This window comes from Schistocerca piceifrons, chromosome 3, assembly GCF_021461385.2.
Source record: "Schistocerca piceifrons isolate TAMUIC-IGC-003096 chromosome 3, iqSchPice1.1, whole genome shotgun sequence".
In the NCBI taxonomy this organism is placed as follows: Eukaryota; Metazoa; Arthropoda; class Insecta; order Orthoptera; family Acrididae; genus Schistocerca; species Schistocerca piceifrons.
The window spans coordinates 712679720-712686591 of NC_060140.1; positions in this window are offsets into that span (position 1 = coordinate 712679720).

Below are 6872 nucleotides of genomic sequence, written 5' to 3' on the forward strand. Positions count from 1 at the left end.
GCATTTACGTGGGCGCCTGTATCTACTGCCATCTGCATCTCGTGGGCGAACAGAGCCACCTGGGTTTCGCAAGATGGTTGTTTATGGAATCCACGTTGGTTCCTGCAGAAATTTTTGGCCTCCAAAAATGTCATAATGACAGAGCATATTCCAAAATTCCACAACAGGCCGACGTCAGAGATATGGGACTATAGTTTTATCCGTCTGCTGGACGACGATTTTTGAAAACAGGAGTGACCTGTGGTATTTTTTTCTGTCGTCAGGATCACTTAGTTCCCCCAAAGACCTATGTTGCACTGCTGCTAGAAGAGGGGCAGTTTCTTTCACGTACTTATGCGGAATCATCTTGGTATTCTGTCAGGTCCAGTGCCCTTCCCTTTGCTGAGCGAGTTCAATTGCTGTTTCATATAATTCGCACGTCAGTTGTTGGATTACTTTCTTTTTTTGAGATCACTGGCTGTCCCCAAGAGTCTCAATAATTCTGAAGAAACTTTGTCTACTCCAGGTGCCGAAATGGATACCTCTCATGAAACGACCCTTTCGTTACAGCAGAATGCAGATGTAGATGTAGAAGTAAGAGGATCGAGAACTGTAGAGCCCCTTTAAGGGTCCACAGTCCCGCGAGCCGCTGTCTGTTTGAATGCCGTACATTTGCCACGCCGGACATTTGCCACACTTGCCCCTTCGCCAGGTAGCTTGAGTAGCGATCCCTCAGGTAAGAGACGCTTTCCCAGCACTTCATCTGTCCGCTTTCAAACCGCCGTCTCCACATCTTACTCGATACAACCAGTACGTAAGAGACCTTCTTCTTCAACATCTTGGCCAAATACAGAGCTTCGTTTCCGAAATCGAAATATTTATAACTTTTGGCAAACGAAAGCAATACCGACGATTATCTCAGTATGTAATTAGTTCTGCCATGCATAAATATACAGGGTGATTCAAAAAGAATACCACAACTTTAAAAATGTGTATTTAATGAAAGAAACATAATATAACCTTCTGTTATACATCATTACAAAGAGTATTTAAAAAGGTTTCTTTTTCACTCAAAAACAAGTTCAGAGATGTTCAATATGGCCCCCTCCAGACACTCGAGCAATATCAACCCGATACTCCAACTCGTTCCACACTCTCTGTAGCATATCAGGCGTAACAGTTTGGATAGCTGCTGTTATTTCTCGTTTCAAATCATCAATGGTGGCTGGGAGAGGTGGCCGAAACACCATATCCTTAACATACCCCTATAAGAAAAAATCGCAGGGGGTAAGATCAGGGCTTCTTGGAGGCCAGTGATGAAGTGCTCTGTCACGGGCTGCCTGACGGCCGATCCATCGCCTCGGGTAGTTGACGTTCAGGTAGTTACGGACAGATAAGTGCCAATGTGGTGGCGCTCCATCCTGCTGAAATATGAATTGTTATGTTTCTTGTTCGAGCTGAGGGAACAGCCAATTCTCTACCATCGCCAGATACTGTAGTCCAGTTACAGTAGCACCTTCGAAGAAAAAGGGACCAAAAACTTTATTGGCTGAAATGGCACCGAAAACGTTCACCTTAGGCGAGTCACGTTCATACTGAGTTGTTTCCCGCGGATTCTCAGTGTCCCATATACAGACATTGTGACGGTTGACTTTCCCGTTAGTGTGGAAAGTTGCTTCATCACTAAACACAATCTTTGAAACGAAAGATTCATCTGTTTCCATTTGAGCAAGGATAAAATCACAAAAATCGATTCTTTTAATCTTATCAGCTGCAGACAGTGCTTGAACCAATTTCAGACGATAAGGTTTCATAACTAACCTTTTTCGTAGGACTCTCCATACAGTTGATTGTGGAATTTGCAGCTCTCTGCTAGCTCTGCGAGTCGATTTTCCTGGGCTGCGAACAAATGCTTGCGGGATGCGTGCTACATTTTCATCACTCGTTCTCGGCCGTCCAGAACTTTTCCCTTTGCACAAACACCCATTCTCTGTAAACTGTTTATACCAACGTTTAATACACCACCTATCAGGAGGTTTAACACCATACTTCGTTCGAAATGCACGCTGAACAACTGTCGTCGATTCACTTCTGCCGTACTCAATAACACAAAAAGCTTTCTGTTGAGCGGTCGCCATCTTAGCATCAACTGACGCTGACGCCTAGTCAACAGCGCCTCAAGCGAACAAATGTACAACTAAATGAAACTTTATAGCTCCCTTAATTCGCCGACAGATAGTGCTTAGCTCTGCCTTTTGTCGTTGCAGAGTTTTAAATTCCTAAAGTTGTGGTATTCTTTTTGAATCACCCTGTAGATTCCTCTGTCTGTACGGTAGCTTCCTTTAACGCTTACTGATTGCGAGAGAAACAGTCCATCGGCGTGGGAGCAACAAGAAAGGAACGATGTAACGAGAATGCGAATGTACGCTAATCATTTCTTTTTGAGCACTGCATTTGTGCCTACTTCAATTACTACAACTGCATACCCAAAAGACAATAGGGAAAGAGTAAATGGGTATGTGAATGTTTGAAAAGAAGAACGACATACTCCGTATTAATTTACTCTCTAAAAACATTAGTTATTAAAGTGTAGCGGGACATTGTTCAAAACATAACTTAAAACTCGTTCACTAAATAGAGATAAGATGGTTCAAATGGCTCTGAGCACTATGGGACTTAACATCTGAGGTCATCAGTCCCCTAGAACTTAGAACTACTTAAACCTAACTAACCTAAGGACATCACACACATCCATGCCCGAGGCAGGATTCGAACCTGCGACCGTAGCGGTCACGCGGTTCCAAACTGACGCGCTTAGAACCGCACGGCCACACCGGCCGGCAGAGATAAAAACATCTATGATTGACATGGCATCTAAAGTCGACTTACAATTTTAAAATGTTAGAAATAAGGAAATGAGGTAATACAGAATGCTTCGCTTGTAACGTACGTTGTTGTTCTGCATTGTTTAGCTCTGGTATTTACAAGGTCACAGAGAAAGCATCTTAGGTTCTGGAGGGAAAAGCTGTGATTGTAAGTATCTGCACTACAACAGAAACAAGAAGGACAAATTAAGGAAAAATAATGTAAGCTCACAATCGACTTTGAAGCAGATAGTTCCTGTGACTTAGTATGGGCAGAGGTTATATTCTACAACCGGAATAAATTAATAACTGGTTCCTTCTACCGACCCCCTGTCTCAGATGAAACAGTTGCTGAACAGTTCAAAGAAAACTTGAGTCTCATCACCCTACTCATACAATTATAGTTGGCAGTTACTTCAATCTACCTTATGCATGTTGACAAAAATACATTTTCATACCCTACTGTAAATAGAAAACAACTTCCGTAATTGTTCTAAATGCTTTTTTTAAAATTATTTTTAACAGTTAGTTGACGAGGCCATTCAAATTGTAAATGGTTACGAAAACACACTTGACCTCTTAGCCACAAATAATCCAGAGCATCACGACGGATACAGGGATTAGTGAACACGCATTCGTAGCGAGGCTCACTTCCGTAACAAAAAAATTCACCAAAACTAAAAGCGAAAAATATCTATTTATAAAAGCAGCTAAAATTTCGGGTAACGTCTTTCTAAGAGATAGTCTCCAATCCTGCCAAACTATGTAAATAAAGACCATATGTGGCTCAAGTTCCAAGAAATAGTATCAACAGCACTCGAGATATTCATACCAAATAAATTAATAAGAGACGGAACTGATCCCCCATGGTACACAAAACACGACAGATAGCTGTTGCAGGAACACCGCAAATGTCACGTATAATTTAGACGAACGTAAAATCTCCAAAATTGATGAAGTTTTACTGAGGCTCGAAATTTGGTGCGGATTTCAATGCGAGATGCATTTAATAGTTTCCACAACGAAACTCGCTCCAGAAATGTGGCGGAAAATCCAAAGAGATCTGGTCCTATGTTAAGTAAACCAGCGGAAAGGCTCAGTAAGTACCTTTACTGCGTGACAGCGACGGTAATGTTACTGATGACAGTGCCACTAAAGTGGAGTTAGTAAATGCATTTTCCGAAATTCCTTCACCAAAGAAGACGAAGTAAATATTCCAGAATTCGAAATGAGAACAGCTGTAAACATAATTTAGAAGTAGATATCCCTGGTGTTGCAAAGCAAATGAAATTACTCTGTCAGTGACAGAGGAAATGATCAAATATCTTTTCATAAAGTCTCTAAAGTATAAGAAAAGTAGGTCTAATACATTTGTTTCTGATGTTCTTTAGTAAAAATTAATTTTCAGTAGTAAGCTCCTTGCTTTTACTGACCTGTTTAAAGATAATCATCAATTTAGCAAGAAATTTTACATCTACTATAAATGTTTGCAGCTAAACTTAAATAAAAATATTTGAGGCGCCAAAATTGTCAACCTTAGGATCAGATCAGTTTTGGGATGTCAATTTTAGGTGCAATTGAGAGGTTCAGTTCCCATTTTCTTTTACAAAAGCGTATACTATCAGTTTAACAAACCATGATATTTTAGGTGATAGTTGCGATTCTGAAGCTTCAGAAAATTGTTTTAGAACTCACAATTGTTTAATAGTATTGCCATAATATTGGAAGGTAGAAAAAAGTTATCTTAACAACAATAGGGATACTTTTGTGAGGCTTGAAACACTTTTTAATTTTTACATTAAAGGCTGATTCGCATCACATTTTGCACAGTCTTTGGACCGTGGAAATGATAAATGACCATCTACCATTCTGGCGTGTGTAAAATCAGCCTAAACACGCTGAACTAATGTATACTCTATTTACAATTAAAACTTAATATTAGCTCCTATAATGCTGCTTCGGTGTTTTAATACTTTTATCTCAGTAATCTGCGAGAACTCAGTGGTTTTCATAGTGTTTTAATACATTATTTTTAACGTATTCTAGTCCAGTTTCAGAATATGGGCAATGGCTTTCAAGCAAGGCCTAATGTTGTCAGTCTCTTCATAATTCTTTACGATTCTCTCTATCCTGTCGTCCAGCTTCAAGTAGTTCTTCTTCCTCTTCTTACCTTCAAGATTCATTTCCAATTTCATGTACATGCAGTTTGTGAGCTCTGCTTCCTTTTTCAAGCACTCCACCAAATAACTGATTCTAGGGTGAGGGTTTCCAATAATACTATTTATTTTGTTGTGCTACCCTTCAACAGCATTCGTCGTTCGGTGCCTTTTTCCGTAACAGTCCCACATTTCTATTGCGGTATCCTCATTCTCTAGTCAGTTATCCACAAAGTAGTAAAAAAATTGAGAGAACCTTCCGTTGTCAGGAGCTTCTGCATGAATCTCAATCCATCCATTGCTTACGTCCTCCAGTTTTACAACTGCCAGCGCTGCACACATGTTGACGTGAAGTCTTAAATCCTCGTTCTAACTGTACTCCTGTTAGACCGAGGACTCGAATTCTTCTCCATAAACTCTTCTTCATATGGAAATAGAATCCATTTATTTCAGTTGTGGGAAAAACTTGACGAATGGCCAATATCGCAGCTGCCTCAAAGTCCACCTTTACTTGTTTAGGACACCACTCACAGACTGCCTGTTATATCAGACGAAACAGACGAACATGTGTCTTTCTTCTTATTAGGGAGCAGTGCAAATACAGTAGGAAGAATGTTTGTTTCTTTAATTGGGCCTCCTAAGTCTATGTGTATGGTGTAGATCTGTGCAAACTACTTGCTGCATCTCTTAAATGTTCCATCCATAAAAAAAAAAAAATGGGAACATGTTTTTAAACTTTCTTTTCCTTTGCTTCCACTGAAAATCATTATTCTTACCTCGACGACGCATGGTTCTTTTCATAGATTCTGAATCAGGTCTCACTCTAACAAAGTCATAAACTTTATTATGTAGATTTCGCATTTCATCCGCGTATATCTCCGATAACTGTGTAGTTTCTTCTCGAGACTTTCTCTTCGCCCTTTCCACTTGCTTTCTCACTTTCAGAGCCGCATCGTCAGGTGGTCCACAGAGATGTTCTAATACGTTCAACACTTCTCCGTTCCTCGAAAGCAGCTTTCCCTTGCAATGATCCGCTTTTCGGCGTAAGCACATCCATGTAACAACACCTTCTTTAGATTGCCTCTGTTTAAGATACGCGTAACCTTTGCAATGAGCAGGAGGCCTGCTCTTGTTCATTGTAATAACTTCCATACTGATGGTTACGTTAGGAACTTCGAAAGCAAACTGGGCGGGCGGGTGAGGAGGAGGAGGTGGGGGGGGGGGGGGGGGGGGGGGAGAGAGCAAGGGACCCAACCCTTCGGAGCAGGTAAAGTCGTGGCAACTGTCCGGACACCGTCTGTTTGGCAGGTCGGCTTCTGCCTCAGCCGTGCTGCCGGCCTCGTGTCGCACGCGCCTCGCTCTCCTCCCCCCCCCCCCCCCCCTTCTACTGCCCGTCTGGCGGTCGGAGCGCGTGCGGCCTTGCGCGGTTGCGCGTGGGAGCAGCGAGGCACGGTCAGGGCCGGCTCAGCAGCGCAAGCAAGCACACGCGCCGCCACATGACTCACGGCGGCGGCTACAAGTATGCGCGCCCTTGTCGCGGGACCCTGCCGCATACTAATCCCGCCCACCGCCGCCGCCTGCCTCTGCCGCGACCGTCCCCAGCGGCGAGGTCGTATGGCAGTAGTATCCGTAGAGTGAGCGCGGTGTACTGCGCATATCGCCACCGTCGAACTGTGACTGTTCTTCCTTACAGCGTCGTTTGTTTATATTTTTCAGAGAGACCGAAACATTAATGACGTGACCGCTTGGTCCTAAAGAACAGACACTACATGAAATCCGCAGCTGTGAGACGTATTACGTAAATTGAAGGTGGAGGAGGAGAAAGGAAAAGAAAAGGAGGGAATTAATGAAGTCAGTGGCGACGAGTGCAAAT